Here is a 19,322-nt window from a genome sequence, read left to right as displayed (position 1 = left end):
TAGATTCTTCCACATCTTCTTCTTCTTCTATTCTTTCTTCTTTTGCTTGAGGGCGAGCAATATTCTAAGTTTGGTGTGGTAAAAGCATAAGCTTTTTATTTTTCCATTACCATTGATGGTTGATAAACCCATATTTTATGATGTATTTTGTGCTTAATTTGAGTGATTTATTCAATCCTTCACCCACTTATTCATATTAATTGCATGGTTTTACTTTCCCTTCTTTATTATGTGATGTATGTGAAAAACATGTTTTCTAAGCTTTAAAATTAATTATTTTAATTGACTTTATTTCCATTCGATGCCGTGATTAGTGTGTTGAGTAGTTTCAGATTTTCTAAGGCAGAATGACTTAAAGAATGGAAAAGGAAACATACAAAATGGAAGAAGAAAGCAAAATGGAGCTTTAAGGAAACTGGTATCCACGCGACCGCATGGATGACGCGATCGGGTGCCAGAAGCGAAGATGCAGCGACGCGGCCGCATGACTGACGCGACCGCACGCCTTAAGCAGAACACACATGACGCGGTCGCATGACTGACGCGACCGCGTGGCAAGGAAAAGCTCCGAATGACGCGACCGCGTGACTTACGCGGACGCGTGACAGAGGCCACATACCAGAAATTGCAGAAAATGCTCAAAGTGGATTCTGAAGCCTTTTTGTCCCAAATCCAAGTCCAGAAGGCATAGACTAAAGGCTATAAAGTGGGGAAACGCATCCATTCAGGGGGAGCTTGCATATTTTATTTTTCAATGATTTAGATTTAGTTGAGAGGGAGATCTTCTCCTCTCTCTCTTAGGATTTAGGATTTCTTCTTGTTTTAAGAGTGACTCTCAATCCAGGTTTTATATTTCTTTGTTTTAAACTTCCCTTTCACTTTATTTATTTATTTCAGTATCTGAGTTGGCTATTTACCTTTATAATTGGATCTATGAATTCTTCCATGTTACAAACTGTTATTTGAATTAATGATAATTGAGGTATTTTCAGTTTATGATTTTTCTCTTTGATTTAAGTTACCATTGTTTCCCATCTAAGGACATTTTTATTATTCCAGAAATTTTACTTTTTTCCCTTTTGGTCCTGGTTAAGAATTCAGTAACTCAACAGTTATTAAACTCAAACATAACTGATAATCGTTATCTTGCTAATTGAGCTGAACTTAAGTAATCCCAACCTTTTCTTAGGAAATAAATAGGATTCAAAGGTCAATTTAAATAGTCCCTTGACTTTCCTTTGCCCTAGTAAAGGTTGACCAAGTGGAGTTTAGATTCAACTTTCATTATAGTTGAGAGAGATAACTACGTTGGACCGCCAACTTCTCTTACCTTGCCAAAAGTCTGCTTTACAGTATTTATTTATTTTAATTGCCATTTACTTTACTTGTCATTTAAATTACTTGCTTCTCATCTTCTAAACCCCGATCACAACCTTTATAGCCAATAATAAGAACATACTTCCTCGCAGTTCCTTGAGAAGACGACCCGAGGTTTGAATACTCGGTTAACAATTTTTAAAGGGGTTTGTTACTTGTGACACCCAATACGTTTGTATGAAAGGACTTTTGTTGGTTTAGAAGCTATACTTGCAACGAGGATTTATCCGCAAATTTCTAGACCACGCAAAAGTTCTCTCATCAAAATGGCGCCGTTGTCGGGAAACTGCTAACGTGTGCCTTATTATTGGTTATTGTAAATATTTTTTACTTTGCTTGTTTATTTATTTTTGTTTTTCCTTTTTAACTTTATTTGCTACTATGAACTCTCACCCCTCTCGCTTTGAGTATGGTTCTAATATTGTTAAGGGAAATAGAAGTTACATCAGGAATGTGCATCAAGGTCAGACCAATCAAGGATGGATAGAACCAAGAGGATCTAATCAACCCTTTTGGCAGTGACACCCTCCGAGATATCCTGGACCAAGACCATTCTACAGTGTATACCCAGCTGAAAGATATGGTGGAATCTCTATGGTCTTAGTGTGAGCCTCAGATTCCCATGGTTCCTCATTAGAGAACTCCTTGGAGGCCAGTGGACGTCCATTGAGGTCTTCCTCAGTAGAAATCATTGGGACGTGTTTATGACCTTGCATTCTCCCCTTGGATTTTCTTCTGTATTGCTTGGGAGAGTACTGGGAGGGAGTTCAGTAACTCTCTTACTCAGCTGATCCACTTGTGCCTCTAAATTTCTAATAGAGGATCTTGTTTCAGTCATGAAACTTAGAGTGGTCTTAGATAGATCAGAGACTACAGTTGCTAAGTCAGAGTGCCTCTGCTTAGAATTCTCTGTCTATTGCTGAGAAGATGATGGAAAAGGCTTGCTATTGCTAAACCTATTTCTTCCACCATTACTATTGTTGAAGCCTTATTGAGGCCTCTGTTGGTCCTTCTGTGAGAGATTTGGATGATTTTTCCATGAAGGATTATAGGTGTTTCCATAGGGTTCTCCCATGTAATTCACCTCTTCCATTGCTGGGTTCTCAGGATCATAAGCTTCTTCTTCAGATGAAGCTTCTTTGGTACTGCCTGTTGCTGCTTGCATGCCAGACAGACTCTAAGAAATCATATTGACTTGCTGAGTCAATATTTTGTTCTGAGCCAATATGGCATTCAGGGTATCAATCTCAAGAACTCCTTTCTTCTGACTTGTCCCATTATTCACAGGATTCCTTTCATAAGTGTACATGAATTGGTTATTTGCAACCATTTCAATGAGTTCCTGAGCTTCTGCAGGCGTCTTCTTCAGATAAAGAGATCCTCCAGCAGAGCTGTCCAATGACATCTTGGACAGTTTAGACAGGCCATCATAGAAGATACCTATGATGCTCCATTCTGAAAGCATGTCAAAAGGACACTTTCTGATCAATTGCTTGTATGTTTCCCATACTTCATAGAGGGATTCACCTTCCTTCTTTCTGAAGGTCTGGACATCCACTCTAAGCTTACTCAATTTTTGAGGTGGAAAGAATTTGGCCAGAAAAGCACAGAGCAGCTTTTCCCAAGAGTTCAGGCTTTCCTTAAGTTGTGAATCCAATCATATTCTAGCTCTGTCCCTTACAGCAAAGGGAAAAAGCATAAGCTTGTAGACCTCGGGATCAACTCTATTGGTCTTGATAGTGTCACAGATTTGCAAAAATTCAGCCAAAAACTGATGAGGATCTTCCAATGGAAGTCCGTGAAACTTGCAATTCTGTTACATCAGAGAAACTAATTGAGGCTTAAGCTCAAAGTTTTTTGCTCCAATGGCAGGGATAGAGATGCTTCTGCTATAGAAGTCGGGAGTAGGTGCAGTAAAGTCACCAAGCACCTTCCTTGCATTGTTGGCATTGTTGTTGTTTTTGGCTGCCATGGCTTCTTCTTGTTTGAAAATTTCTGTTAGGTCCTCTCCAGAGAGTTGTGCTTTAGCTTTTCTTAGCTTTCTCTTCAAGGTCGTTTTAGGTTCAAGATCAGCTTCAACAAGAATGCCTTTGTCCTTGCTCCTGCTCATATGAAAGAGAGAAGAAGAAAGTATGGAATCCTTTATGTCACAGTATAGAGACTCCTTGAGGTGTCAGAGGAAAAGAAGAATAGAAGGTTGAGGTAAAGAAGAGAGAATTCAAAAGTATCAAGAGGGAGATAGTTCGAATTTCACATTGAGGAGGAGTGTAGTCCCTTAAATAGAAGGATGTGAGAAAAGGGGGGGGGAAGAATTTTTGAAATTAATTTTAAAAAGATTTTGAAATAATTAAAAGAAATTTTGAAAAATTGGTTGATGATTTTCGAAAATTAAAATTGAGAAAATAGTTAAGTAATTTTGAAAAAGATTTTGAAATTAGAAATAAAAAAGATATGATTGAAAATCAATTTTTTGAAAAAGATGTGGTTGAGAAGATATGATTGAGAAAATATGGTTTTCAAAAGATATGATTGACAAACAATTAAAAGGATTTGATTTTTAAAATTACTGTCTTGGCTAACAAGAAATTTAAAAGATATGATTCTAAAATTCAATTATTGAACCTTTCTTAACAAGGAAGAAATTTTTGAATCAAATCACTAATTGTTAGCAAGGATTTTCAAAAATAGTAAAAAAATGGAAAGGATTTGATTTTGAAAAGATATGATTGAAAAGAGATAATTTGAGAAAGATTTGATTTTGAAAAATTATGAAAATTTGAAAAAAATTTGAATTAAAAACGAAATCTTCCCTCCTGTGCCCTCCTGGCGTTAAACGCCCAGAATGGTATCCATTCTGGCGTTTAACGCCCAAAATACTACCCTTTTGGGCATTTAACGACCAGCCAGGTAATCTGGCTGGCGTTTAAATGCCAGTTTTCCTTCCTCGCTGGGCGTTTTGAACGCCCAGCTTTTTCTCTGTAATTCCTCTGCTATATGTTCTGAATTTTCAATTCTCTGTATTTTTGACTTGAAAAGACATACTTTTGAAATTTTTTTTTGAATTTTTTAATGATGAGAAACAATCAAAATGCAACTAATCATCGAAAACCAAGATCAAATAAACAATGCATGCAAGACACCAAACTTAGAAATTTTTATATTGGAGATACTAACAAATTAAGAATGCATATGAAAAACAACAAAACACACAAAATAAGAGAAATTAAAGATCAAAGCAAAGAAATCATCAATAACAACTTGAAGATTAATGAAGAACAAAAATCATACATTCGAAAAATGCAGGGAATTAAATAAAACATGCAGGACACCAAACTTAAAAATTGACACTAGACTCAAACAAGGAACAAAAATTATTTTTGATTTTTATGATTTTATTTATTTTTTTGTAATTTTTCAAAAATTAATTGGAGAAAGAGAAAATAAGGAATTCAAAAATTTTTAATGAGAATTCCAGGAATCATGCAATGTTAGCCTAAAACTCCGGTCTAGGAATTAGACATTGCTTACTAGCCAGCCAAGCTTTCAGTGAAAGCTTCGGTCCAAAATACTAGACATGGCCAATGGCCAGCCAAGCTTCAGCAGATCATTACATTCAACAGCAAGATTGATAGAAATCAACAAGCACTTATGATGATAAGTTGAAACCTCGGTCCAAAAGATTAGACATAGCTTTACAGCCAGCCAAACTTCAACAGATCATCATGAAACTCTAGAATTCATTCTTAAAAACTCTAAAAAAAATTTTCGAAAATAAAATAAAATAAAAGCTTAAAATAAAATTACCTAATCTGAGTAACAAGATGAACCGTCAGTTGTCCAAACTCGAACAATCCCGGCAATGGCACCAAAAACTTGGTGCACGAAATTGTGATCTCTATGACGGTGCCAACAACTTGGTACGCACGAATGTAATCTCAACTCTTTGTCACAACTCTGCACAACTAACCAGCAAGTGCACTGGGTCGTCCAAGTAATAAACCTTACATGAGTAAGAGTCGATCCCACGGAGATTGTCGGCTTGAAGCAAGCTATGGTCATCTTGTAAATCTTAGTCAGGCAGATTCAAATGGTTATCGAGAATTGATAATTAGAATATGAATAAAATATAAAATAAGATAGAGATACTTATGTAATTCATTGGTGAGAATTTCAGATAAGCGTATGAAGATGCTTTGTTCCTCCGGAACTTCTGCTTTCCTATTGTCTTCATCCAATCATTCATACTCCTTTCCATGGCAAGCTGTATGTTGGGTATCACCGTTGTCAATGGCTACCTCCCATCCTCTCAGTGAAAATGGTCCAAATGCACTGTCACCGCACGGCTAATTAGCTGTTGGTTCTCGATCATGTTGGAATAGGATCCATTGATCCTTTTGCGTCTGTCACTATGCCCAACACTTGCGAGTTTGAAGCTCGTCACAGTCATCCCTTCCCAGATCCTACTCGGAATACCACGAAGGTTTTAATCTTAGATTAGAAACCCAAGAGATACACATTCAAGCTTGTTTGCATGTAGAACAGAAGTGGTTGTCAGGCACGTGTTCATAGGTGAGAATGGTGATGAGTGTCACATAATCATCACATTCATCATGTTCTTGTGTGCAAATGAATATCTTAAAGAAGAAATAGGCTTGAGTTGAATAGAAAAACAATAGTACTTTGCATTAATTCATGAGGAACAGCATGGCTCCACACCTTAATCTATGGGGTATAGAAACTCCACCGTAGAAAATACATAAGTGAAAGAAGGTCTAGGCATGGCCGAATGGCCAGCCTCCCAAAGACGGTTCAATCATCAAAACATGATTAAAAGATTGATTGAAAGATGAAAATACAATAGCAAAAGGTCCTATTTATAGAGAACTAGTAGCCTAGGGTTTACAGAAATGAGTAAATGATGTAGAAATCCACTTCTGGGGTCCACTTGGTGTGTGCTTGGGCTGAGCATTGAAGCTTCCACGTGCATAGGCTTCTCTTGGAGTTAAACGCCAGCTTTTGTGCCAGTTTGGGCGTTTAACTCCAGCTTTTATGCCAGTTCTGGCGTTTTGACGCCAGAATTTTTATGCTGACTTGGAACGCCAGTTTGGGCCATCAAATCTCGGGCAACATATGGACTATTATATATTGCTGGAAAGCCCAGGATGTCTACTTTCCAACGCAATTGACAGCGCGCCAATTGGGTTTTTGTAGCTCCAGAAAATTCAGTTCGAGTACAGAGAGGTCAGAATCCAACAGCATCTGCTGTCCTTTTTCAGCCTCTGAATCAGATTTTTGCTCAGGTCCCTCAATTTCAGCCAGAAAATACCTGAAATCACAGAAAAACACAAAAACTCATAGTAAAGTCCAGAAATGTGATTTTTATTTAAAAACTAATAAAAATATAATAAAAAGTAACTAAAACATACTGAAAACTACCTAAAAATAATGCCAAAAAGCGTATAAATTATCCGCTCATCAAGGAGGATGAAACTAAGTTTAAGGAACTAAGAGCAAGGATGGCTGGTATAGTAGAAGCCGTGAGTCACCTAACATCGCACCTAAGCTCATGTGCCCTAAATACCCCCATTGTTGAATGTGGAGAAACAATCAAGGAGCCTAGTGAGGGAGTGAACTTGAAGCTCCATGGTGAGGAAGAAGAGTTGAAGCAAGAAGTACAACAAGAGGATAAGGTAGAGATTAGTGAACGAAAGGAAGTAGTGGGTGGATGTTTGGGATATGTTGAGCACATAAAGGTATCTTGAGTTGAAGAGCCCTCTTCCAAGGAGTATGGAAGGGATATTAAAAAGAAGAGTAATATTGTGGAAGTAGACAAAGAGTCGAAGGAAATTGATCAAGAAGTGGATTCCATCACTAGTGATTTTTTGCCCAGTGGACTAAAATGCAATATTGAGGAGGATGTGCAACCTCCAAGACCTATTGCGAGTGAAGAACTGGAAAAAGTGTCCCAAGCAATAAGTCCTCCTATCTATGATGATTCCGCATCAACATATGACCTTTTTGCGTTTGAAGAGTCCTTCCCCAATATGCTTAGACTTGATGATGAGGTAGACTTTACTAGACCTCCTATTTATGACGAGAGTGATGGGGAAGAGATAGAAGAAATTGGTGATGAAGAATGTGAACTTGAGGAAACTTAGCAAGAGGATGATCTTGAAAAACCTTGCCAAGTGGTGGAAGCCTCTAGAAGAGGATGGACGGGGGTAGAGCGTGCTTTATCAAGATCTTTGGGAATTCCTCCACCTAGCTTGCCATCCAATCCTTCGCTTGAGTGGGTAAAACTTCTAACTCAGCTTTATTATCCCACTTGAGTATGGTTTTCTTGAGACGGATGACCAACTTAGGGCGCTTTGTGGAATTAAGCGAAAGAGGAGGACGTTTAGTGGTTGGCGTTCAAAATCTAGACTCATTATGGTTGGAAGCTCAAAATTGAAGAGTATGGATTGGTGTAATTGATGACAAGTCATCTTAGCCTAGTTTCACTAGCCTTTTTCTTTTGTTTTCAACTGAATTATGCACTTTCTTGAGCCATAAGCAAGCCAATTGGGTAGATTTTCATGTTTCCTTTGATGTAATCAACCATGTATGAATTCATGCTATTTCATGAGGTTTTATGCTATAATTGTCACATATTATGAAAGAATGAATATCTCATGATTTTGAGCATAGCTTTGATGTGTTTGGTTGATTAATGATAGGTGAAGAAAACTTGGAGAAAGGTTGAAGTACGAAGGAATAGCTAGGAGGAAGAGAGGACAAAAAGTTTGCCTCAAACTTTAGCTCAAACTTTTGGATTAATTGAAAATGAACTAGAAAGCAAAAAGCTGGACTAAAAGTTAGCCTCAAACTTTTTGGCTAACTTTTGGGCAAAAGTTGGAGCAAAAGTTAGCCCCTAACTTTTTGGCTAACTTTTGGCATGAAAAACACTCCCTGGACTAGCAAAAGTTTGCGCCAACGTTAGCCCCTAACTTTTTGGCTAACGTTGGCACCATGAATAACCAAGGGGAGGCCAACGTTGGAGCAAAAGTTAGACCCCTAACTTTTGCCCCAACGTTGGTATCAGCAAGGAAGGGTGCTGATGTGAAAAGTTAGAGCAAAAGTTAGACCCCTAACTTTTACTCCAACTTTTACTCAAGCTTTCATGATTCTAACCCGGTTCAATTCGGTTCTTCTCCAAACTCCAAGAGCAATCAACCAAGGCCTCTATCAACCCAATTCCATCAAGAGCAAAGGCCCAATTGAAGGCTTGAAGACCATTTGAAGAAAGTGTATAAATAGCATAGGATTTAAGTTTTTCGGGGAGCTTCCCTTTTTAGTTTTCATATAGAGCTTTCCTTTTAGTTTTGGAGAATAGCTTCCTTTTCAGTTTGCTTAGAGCTCACTTTTATTTTTCTTAGCATTGTTGTTTTAATTCAAGAGAATTTGGGAGGAGAATTGATCTCTCTTTTTCCTTGTTCTTGCCCAGCACTCTTTAATTTTCTTGCTTCGGATCTTGGGTGGAGAATTGAAGAACTTCTGTTTCAATCTCACCTTGGGATCTTGTTTAATTCACTGCTTAATTGAATTTCAGTTTCTGTTACTTGCTCTCTCATCTACTTTCTCTGCAATTTACATTTCCTTTGCAATTACTCTTGTTGGATCTAGGAAGGCATTGAGATCTAGGCTTGGTTATCTAGTCTCTTGAGTCCTGAGATCTGAATTCTCATTTTACTTTCTCTGTTTAACACTTTTCATGCTCATTTACAATTCTGTTTTTAGATCCGGTTCAATTCAAGTCTTCTTTTACTTCTCTGCTTGTTGCAATTTTACATTTCCTTGTTTAATTTCTGCAAATCCAATTCCCAATTCCCTTTACAATTCAAGCCATTTACATTTCTTGCACTTTAAGATTCTGCAATTTACATTTCTTGCGTTCTAAGTTTCTGCCATTTAATTTCTTGCCCTTTAAGATTCAGCACTTTAAATTCCAGTTCTCTTTAATTTCATGCAATTTACCCATTTCCTTTACTTTCTATGCAATTTCAATTCGGTTAATCACAAATCTCTCAACCAAATCTTGATTCGCTTGACTAAATCAACCACTAAACTAAAATTGCTCAATCCTTCAATCCCTGTGGGATCGACCTCACTCCCGTGAGTTATTATTACTTGATGCGACCCGGTGCACTTGCCGGTTAGATTTGGGTGTTTTGGAGGAATTCGTTTCTTCCACAAAAATATCCCATCAAGTTTTTGGCGCCGTTGTCGGGGATTGATTAGATTGACAATGATTAAGTGAGGTGGAGATCTAGATCAAGCACTTTTACTTTTCTATTCTTTAATTTTCAATTAACCCACTAACTGTTTGAATTTTTGCTTGAGCTAATTAAAACCTCACTTTAGCAATAGAGTGAAGTTCTCTTGGTTTAACTTGCTGAGTATGATTCTCACAGCTTGATAAATCAACGAGAGAAGTGATTTTCGATCATTAATCTCTCAAGTTTACCAACTGTTTGACACATTGCGTTAACTAATCCTCTGACTACATTCTGGCATGAGAATATCCAATTTTCATTTGGATTGTTTGTGATTGTGCAGGTCATGGAGGAAAGGAATCCTACAGCAAGAGGAGAAAAACTGAGGCATTATGATTTCCAGCCTCCATAATCAAAGAGCAAGATGTCAAGCTAGTGACAATAAAAGAGCGCTTGTTGGGAGGCAACCCAACCTGAGGTAGTTTCTTTTCATATCTATTTTAATAAAAAGGCTAATTAGTTTTATCTATATTGCTAGAAGCTAAGTTTGGTGTTACACACCAAAACAATATAAAGGAGAATGAAGGATTCTAAGTTTGGTATTTCACCAAAATCCCATTATAAAACACATTCTCACTTTCTGCATAATGTTGGCTTCAAGCATATTGGATGAACTAGTTAGCTATTTTGCTGTTTTCTAGTTTTCAGTTCCATGGCTTTTGAAAAAGAGAAAAAAAAAATTATCACACATGGTTAATTTGATGCATGAAAACCATTGGCAAAGTACTAAGTTTGGTGTTCCCACACCAAAGTAAGTTCAAAGGCCTACAAATAAATCATGCAGACTAACCATTGTCTCTAAGTGCTTGGGGAACAAGCAACTTTCAATATCACTGCAGGGTACCATACAAACTTTTGGAAAGATTTAGCATCATCTATCAAAAGGAAGAGAGAGGAATGTAAAGATCGGCAATGATGATGAGGAAGAGGAAAGCAAGCGAACTCCAAAAGGTTGTATTGTTCAGTGATTATTTTGTGTCAGATGCTGCTAAATTGAAAGTTACTGCTAAATTGAAAGTTACATAATACCCCTGCCTGCCTGCATAGCATAGTTTTTCTGTAATTCAATAAGCAAGATGCTTGATCATTTACAACACTATACTCTCCAAAACTTGTTTGGATTCAATATTTCAAAAAAAAAAATGCATCACATGAAAGTTCTTTGAAAAGAAGGATTGAGGAATCAAACAATTTTGAGGCAAGCAAAAGATTAGGAGAAGTGGTGGTTCTAGTTGTATGATTATGTATTGAGGTTGCATGCTTGTGAAAACTTGCATGGGAGCTCATAGGCAGGACATGAAGTTCAAAGAAGTAGTGTGGAGATTCTCAAAAATTTATTGATCCAAGAAGCAGCAAACAAAACAAAAGAAAATAAAGAAAATACAAAAGCAAAAAGAACATGGCCCAAGGCTCTGAGCATCAATTACTAGGTAGACAAAGAAAGAAGAAACAAAAATCAAAGAGTTGTTAGCCTAGTAAATGCTTGTGGTTGAGTTGTGTCAAAGAAAGAGGCTTGAGCAAGTAAATCCTTAGGGGTGCTTCAACACCTAATACCTTAAAACCAACTGGTTTAGGAGTATTGATTGAAAGCTTATCTAAAGAGCCGCTTTGAGACATGACACTTAGAGTCAAGGCCAAAGCAAAGAAACTATAAGCTGCTTCAAGGTGACTACATATAAAAAGATCTCCATGATACCATTTGGATGAAAATCCTAAGACCTAAGACTCCCAATATGTGAGCACTAGTAAGCACTGAAGCCCTTGCATGAGCATATGATTTAGAATTTACCCCACTGTTACTTGATCACTTCACTCACAGGACCTGACAAGTTGTTCTTCAATCCATCTTATATAAAAGAACCATTGAGCATAAATCATTTCTTGCTTGGGGACAAGCAAGCTTTAAGTTTGGTGTTGTGATGACAAGTCATCTTAGCCTAGTTTCACTAGCCTTTTTCTTTTGTTTTCAACTGAATTATGCACTTTCTTGAGCCATAAGCAAGCCAATTGGGTAGATTTTCATGTTTCCTTTGATGTAATCAACCATGTATGAATACATGCTATTTCATGAGGTTTTATGCTATAATTGTCACATATTATGAAAGAATGAATATCTCATGATTTTGAGCATAGCTTTGATGTGTTTGGTTGATTAATGATAGGTGAAGAAAGCTTGGAGAAAAGTTGAAGTAAGGAGGAATAGCTAGGAGGAAGAGAGGACAAAAAGTTTGAGCAAAAGTTTGCCTCAAACTTTAGCTCAAACTTTTGGATTAATTGAAAATGAACCAGGAAGCAAAAAGCTGGACCAAAAGTTAGCCTCAAACTTTTTGGCTAACTTTTGGGCAAAAGTTGGAGCAAAAGTTAGCCCCTAACTTTTTGGCTAACTTTTGGCATGAAAAACACTCCCTGGACTAGCAATAGTTTGCGCCAACGTTAGTCCCTAACTTTTTGGCTAACGTTGGCGCCATGAATAACCAAGGGGAGGTTAACGTTGGAGCAAAAGTTAGACCCCTAACTTTTGCCCCAACGTTGGTATCAGCAAGGAAGGGTGCTGATGTGAAAAGTTGGAGCAAAAGTTAGACCCCTAACTTTTACTCCAACTTTTACTCAAGCTTTCATGATTCCAACCCGGTTCAATTCGGTTCTTCTCCAAACTCCAAGAGCAATCAACCAAGGCCTCTATCAACCCAATTCCATCAAGAGCAAAGGCCCAATTGAAGGCTTGAAGACCATTTGAAGAAAGTGTATAAATAGCATAGGATTTAAGTTTTTCGGGGAGCTTCCCTTTTTAGTTTTCATATAGAGCTTTCCTTTTAGTTTTGGAGAATAGCTTCCTTTTCGGTTTGCTTAGAGCTCACTTTTATTTTTCTTAGCATTGTTGTTTTAATTCAAGAGAATTTGGGAGGAGAATTGATCTCTCTTCTTCCTTGTTCTTGCCCAGCACTCTTTAATTTTCTTGCTTCGGATCTTGGGTGGAGAATTGAAGAACTTCTGTTTCAATCTCACCTTGGGATCTTGTTTAATTCACTGCTTAATTGAATTTCAGTTTCTGTTACTTGCTCTCTCATCTACTTTCTCTGCAATTTACATTTCCTTTGCAATTACTCTTGTTGGATCTAGGAAGGCATTGAGATCTAGACTTGGTTATCTAGTCTCTTGAGTCCTGAGATCTGAATTCTCATTTTACTTTCTCTGTTTAACACTTTTCATGCTCATTTACAATTCTGTTTTTAGATCCGGTTCAATTCAAGTCTTCTTTTACTTCTCTGCTTGTTGCAATTTTATATTTCCTTGTTTAATTTCTACAAATCCAATTCCCAATTCCCTTTACAATTCAAGCCATTTACATTTCTTGCACTTTAAGATTCTGCAATTTACATTTCTTGCGTTCTAAGTTTCTGCCATTTAATTTCTTGCCCTTTAAGATTCAGCACTTTAAATTCCAGTTCTCTTTAATTTCATGCAATTTACCCATTTCCTTTACTTTCTATGCAATTTCAATTCGGTTAATCACAAATCTCTCAACCAAATCTTGATTCGCTTGACTAAATCAACCACTAAACTAAAATTGCTCAATCCTTCAATCCCTGTGGGATCGACCTCACTCCCGTGAGTTATTATTACTTGATGCGACCCGGTGCACTTGCCGGTTAGATTTGGGTGTTTTGGAGGAATTCGTTTCTTCCACAAAAATATCCCATCAGTAATGCACAATTAAATGGGTCTAGGAGGATAGTTTAGTATTTTCATGAGAATTCAATTCTCTCGTCACCCGGACAGAATCAAGGCGATCGACTAGAAGATGGGTGCGAAGATAAGATATGGGACCCTGGATCACACTACAAAAATCAATTTAGGAAGCTCATATCTTGGAGAGAACCTCACCCAAACATGATGAAGATGGTTGGAACTTCTGACAACCGATTAAAGGACAAGCACTCTTGGAGGTTCAAGGATGGATACAAGCATAAGCTACCTTGACAAGAAGCCTCCCAAATGTCCAACTTAAGGACTTAAACCAAAAGTGCTTGGTGGGAGACACCCCCACCATGGTAAACATCAACTTTCTCTTGTTCACCCTCATGTTTATCCTTCTCTACAATAATAGGATAGTACAACTTGTTGTGATCTTCTCTTTGTATCTCCGCTACTACCTCATTAATCACATCACATCAGAGAACAGAGTGCTCTTCAGGTGGGTGTCTCATGGCCTCTTCTAAATTAAACTTGATGGTCTTGTCATCTACCTCAAAGTAGTATGTAATGATAATGGTATCCAGTTTAAATTTAGAGGTCTTCAATAAAGGTCTAGCAAGCAAAACGGAGGAAGAACTTCCATTATCCGTCGGAGGCATCTCAAGGATATAGAAATCAACCGGAAATACTAAATCCTTGTTTCTCACAAGCATAACTTCTGCTATCCCTACTACGGTGATCACACTCTTATCGGCTAAGACAAATTTGGTGGCTGACCTTTTCAATGTAGCTAAATTCAACCTTGCAAATATAAAAAGTGGCATGACACTTACACAAGCCCCTAAATCGCACATGCAATCATAAAATGCAACTCCACCAATCAAACAAGACACTAAACATGGTCTGGGGTCACTACACTTTTCCAGAATAGACTTCATCAATGAAGAAATGGAACTACCCAATGACAATGTTTCCAACTCACCAATCCTATCTTTGGTGTGTATAAGTCCTTTAAAAACTTAGCATACTTTAGAATTTGTTGGATGGTATCAAGAAGTGGAATGGTTACCTCAACCTTCTTGAATACTTGGAGCATGTTGCGATCAAACTCCGGAGCTTTCTTGGTCTTCTTTACCATGGAAGGGAATGGGATAGTGTTCCGAGGGTTACCTGAAACTGGAGGTCGATCTCGGATGAGATCCTCGGGTGTGATTGGAGCTGTTAGGTCTGACTTGCTAAATCTTGAGATGCTACTGATCCTTGGTCACCGGTGGGTGGTGGTACCTGCAAGAGATTCTGATGCTTAAGTTAGCATAGGCTTTAGGCAGGTTTTTTGTGTAGAATTAGAGTATGAGTTATACCTGGGTGCTCTAGTGTGTTTATAGTAGTGTGGAGTGACCTTCCTTGAGATAAGTTAGTTATCTTATCTTATCTTTTGTGGGTGAGTCCACTTATCTTTGGCCAGCCGCCTTTAGGTGGGCTGTGATCTTCTGCTTTGGCCTGCTTAGGCCCTTATAGTAATTTGGCCGAGCTCTTTGGGAAGAGTTCGGTGACGACCAACCTTTATAAGAGGTCGGTCGTTTTTGTCTTCGTCCAACCCAGATCGCCTAGCTCAACCCAGGGTATGAACAGTGCCCCTACTTGAGCTCGGACCTTTTCATGTGGTCATGCTTTCTAAGCTTTGATGTCTATGGGAAAGTCATGCTCAAGCATCTTGGTCCAATCTGTTCTTCTGTTCGCGAGTTTTACGCTGCGTTTAAATGCGAAGCATTTTTTGCTTTCACTCCTTTGCCGCATTTGTTTCTCAAAGGGGTTACTTTCTTGGGAATACGCACGCGCCTTTAATGCCCATTGATTTGGGCTTTCATTTTGTTTTGCCATTTGTTTTCCCACTTTCCGCTTTATTTGAAATCAAAGACGAGGTTTTGCTCTCAGTTTCAGTTTCCTTCTCCCTTCTGTTTCGTTTCATCCTTTGATCTTACGCTCGTTTCTTTCCTGAAGTTTGCTCTTGGATTTGTTCATGGCTTGCTGCTTGCTTTATTCGTCTTCTTTCGCAGGTTGGTGCTTTGCTTCTTATCCTTTTTTACATGCTTTATTTGTCGTCGTTCTCATCGCTTTTACTCTTGCATGCTTTCCCTCTTGGAAATTCTTGTGTGCCTCTATTTTTTGATAATTACAGTCTTTTTATCTTGCTATTTGTATGAAAAAATGTTGGTACCTAATGCTAGGGCATTTTGGCCAGTTTCACTGACCTTTTCTTTACTGTTTTAGGGTAGTTTCATGCATTTTCTTAAGCAAATAAGCAAGTTTTGGGTAGATATTCAGTTACATCTTGATTCAAGTAAACATTGTGAACTTTACATGATTTCATGAGAATTATGCATGAATTTAATGATAAATTGGATAATACATGATCTCATGACTTGGAATAGAGCTTTGATGCACTTTAATTGCTTGATTTCAGGACGAAGGAAGCAAGGAAGAACCACGTTAGTAGCCACGTTAGTCTAATCAACATGACCACTAACGTGGAGTGGGAGCCAGCTTGTAACGTTAATAAGAAAAGTGATCGCCAATAACGCCTTCAAAAGCCATTATAGCCCATGTTAGTTGCCATGTTAATTACTTAACGTGGAAGCTAACATGGAAGAGAAGTAAAGCTCCAACGTTAGTGGTAAAAGTGAATACCACTAACGTTGGAAAAAGGGGCACACTTGGCCACGTTAAGAGTCACGTTAGTTACATTAACGTGAACTCTAACGTGGAAGGGACAAGGAATTGCCAACGTTAGTGACACTCACCTTTGTCACTAACGTTAGATTAAGCCACTATTAAGACACTATTGCCCACGTTAGTTGCCACGTTAATTACGTTAACGTGGAAGCTAAGGTGGAAGAGGAATTGATGGACTAACGTCAGTGACACTCACCTTTGTCACTAACGTTGGAGATGGCAATCACCACCACATTAGTGGTCACGTTAATCTAATTAACGTGAACTCTAACGTGGGAAGGAGGGATGTTTGGAGCGTTAGTGACAAAGGTAAGTGTCACTAATGCTCTCGAAGAATAGGCAAGTCCACGTTAAAGGTAACATTAGCTATACTAACGTGAACTCTAACGTGGGGAAAAGGGGCAATGAGCAATGTTATTGGAAAAGGTGAATGCCAATAACGTTTGCGAAGGACCAAGAGGCAACGTTAGTGGTCACGTTAGTGCCACTAATGTTGAAGTTAACGTGAATCAATTTTGGCTTGGAACGTTAGTAAAAAAGGTGATCGTCACTAACGTTCTCGAACCCACACTTTCACTTAACATTAACACCACTAACGTTCTAACTAACGTCCATGCCTAACTCACACTTTCTCTGCAAGCAGAGCTGAGCCCACTGAAGATTGTAACTGCTTCAACTAAAGATCCAAAGGCCCATATCCAAGACTTGAAGAAGCCAACTAGAAGATCAGAAGAGTAGTATATATAGGAATAGTTTTGAACTAGTAAAGGAGAGCTTTTGGCTTTTTGGAGAACTACACTCTGTATATTTTACTTTCTCTGCAACTTCTACTTTTAGTTTTCAAAATGTACTTTTCATTTACGCTTTCCATTCCCAGAGCTTTGAACAACTAAACCTCTTTTATTGGGTTAGGGAGCTCTGTTGTAATTTGATGGATCAATAATAGTTTTCATTCTTCTTCTTCTATCTTTTCTCTTGATTTTACTAGAAAGCTTTCAATCTTCATCCTATTAGGTAGTTGTCTTGGAAAGGAAGCTATTCATACTTGGATCTCTTCGGACCTTGGAAGAGGAATGAAGAGATCATGCTAGAAATGCTTTCTCATGTTGGACCAAATTGGGGTTTGGATGGATATGGTGACATATAATCCTACCAACACTTTGATTTGGGAATACATGTGGATCAGTGACCATACTACATCTCTTCTCATGAGCAATTAGACCAATAAATTGGCTATTGATCAAGATTTGAGAGATTGGGTTGCCAAGGAATTGGAATCCAATCACTTAAGATTTCCAAGGAGATTAATAAATGCATTGATTGAGGAAGAGATGAGAATGAATTTGATCTGGAGAATACAACATCTCCTGAGCCCAATGAATCCCTCACTTCTAATCTTACCCATTCTTTTTACTTTCTGCCATTTACGTTTATGTTCATTTCCCCAAATCCCCATTTAAGATTCTGCAATTTACTTTCTGCCATTTATATTTTGCTCTTTATTTCCAGCTTTTACACTTTCTGTTATTTACTTTCCCGCCATTTATGATTCTACAAATATCAACTCAATTTCTACATAGCTCAACTAGAACATTCCTCTGATTAAAGTTGCTTGACCAATCAATCCCTGTGGGATTCGACCTCACTCTATTGTGAGTTTTTACTTGATGACAATTCGTTATACTTGCCGAAAGGAAATTTGTTGAGAGACAAGTTTCCGTGCATCAAGTTTATGGCGCCGTTGCCGAGGATTGATTTTGTATCAACAATGATTAAATTGGTGGATAACTAGATTGAGCATTTTTCTTTTGTTTGATTTAATTTCTGTTTGAGTGATTTACTTTCAGTTTTAGTTATTTTCTTTTCTTTACCCCTTACCCGTTTATGGTGTTCTTTTATTTGTTACAATTCAGTTCACTAACCCACTAACTGTTTGATATATTGCATCACTCACACTAACAACATTTCTAACAATAGTACTTTCTGCATTTATTTTCTCTCTTGCGTTTGCCTTGTTAGTTGTATGACAGGTTGAAGAAGCAGGGCTTCAACTTCGATTGATTCTGAACCTGAGAGAACCCTCCTTAGATTAAGGAGGGAAGCAAGAGGAAAGAGAGTCGTTAGTGCTGAGGAAGAGGAAGAGTATTTTGAACCAGACATGGATGAGAATATGGAAAACCACCATGAAGAAGAGGCTCACAACCATGCCAGAGAAGGTCCAGTGCATCATGTTGGACAAGAGAGAAGAGTTCTACGCTCTTATATCAATCCAAACCCAGGAAACTGTGGAAGTAGCATCCAAAAGCCAACCATACATGCCAATAACTTTGAACTAAAGCCACAGCTCATCACCCTTGTTCAGAACAACTGTTCATTCGGAGGAAGTGTCCAAAAAGACCCCAATCAACATCTAACCACCTTCCTGAGGATATGTGATACTATGAAGTCTAATGGTGTTCATCCTGACACCTATAAATTGCTTTTGTTCCCCTTTTCACTTAAGGACAAAGCATCTAAATGGATGGAATCTTTTCCGAAGGAGAGTTTAACAACCTGGGAAGATGTGGTGAACAAATTCTTGGCGAGATTCTATCCTCCTCAAAGAATCAACAGGTTGAGAGCTGAGGTACAAACCTTCAGGCAACAAGATGGTGAAACTCTCTATGAAGCATGGGAGAGGTTTAAGGACTTGACAAGGAGGTGCCCGCCAGATATGTTCAATGAATGGGTGCAGTTACGCATTTTCTATGAAGTTCTTTCTTACGAATCAAAGAAGGTAGTAGACCACTCATCCGGGGGATCTCTGAACAAGAAGAAGACCATTGAAGAAGCCATAGATGTCATTGAGACTGTAGCTGAGAATGACTACTTCTATGCTTCTGAAAGAGGCAACACTAGAGGAGTGATGGAGCTAAGCAACATGGATGCACTGCTGGCTCAAAACAAGATGATCACCAAGCAGCTGGCTGACCTTACCAAGAAAATAGAAAGGAACCAAGTAGCAGCAATCACCACCTCATCAACAGCTCAAGAAGGAGTGAATACAGAGGCAGAGGGTGATCAGGAACAAGTCAACTACATTGGGAACTCGCCTAGGCAGACCCATGATCCATACTCCAAAACTTATAATCCTGGTTGGAGGAACCACCCAAACTTTGGGTGGGGAAATTAACAAGATCAGAGACGTCACAACCCCAACAATAA

At 38.3% G+C, this 19,322-nt stretch overlaps 1 non-coding gene across 1 annotated transcript; it reads right to left on the bottom strand.

Annotated features, from left to right (window-relative positions):
* Positions 1-18,729: 18,729 nt before the first annotated feature.
* LOC112768021 (small nucleolar RNA R71) lies at positions 18,730-18,836 on the bottom strand. Its single transcript, XR_003185460.1, has one exon. It is a non-coding gene; the product is annotated as a small nucleolar RNA R71 (small nucleolar RNA).
* Between the last annotated feature and the right edge of the window lie 486 nt (positions 18,837-19,322).

Source organism: Arachis hypogaea, chromosome 17 (genome assembly GCF_003086295.3).
Source record: "Arachis hypogaea cultivar Tifrunner chromosome 17, arahy.Tifrunner.gnm2.J5K5, whole genome shotgun sequence".
Classification (NCBI taxonomy): Eukaryota; Viridiplantae; Streptophyta; class Magnoliopsida; order Fabales; family Fabaceae; genus Arachis; species Arachis hypogaea.
This window is presented reverse-complemented; position numbering and strand designations above follow the sequence as displayed.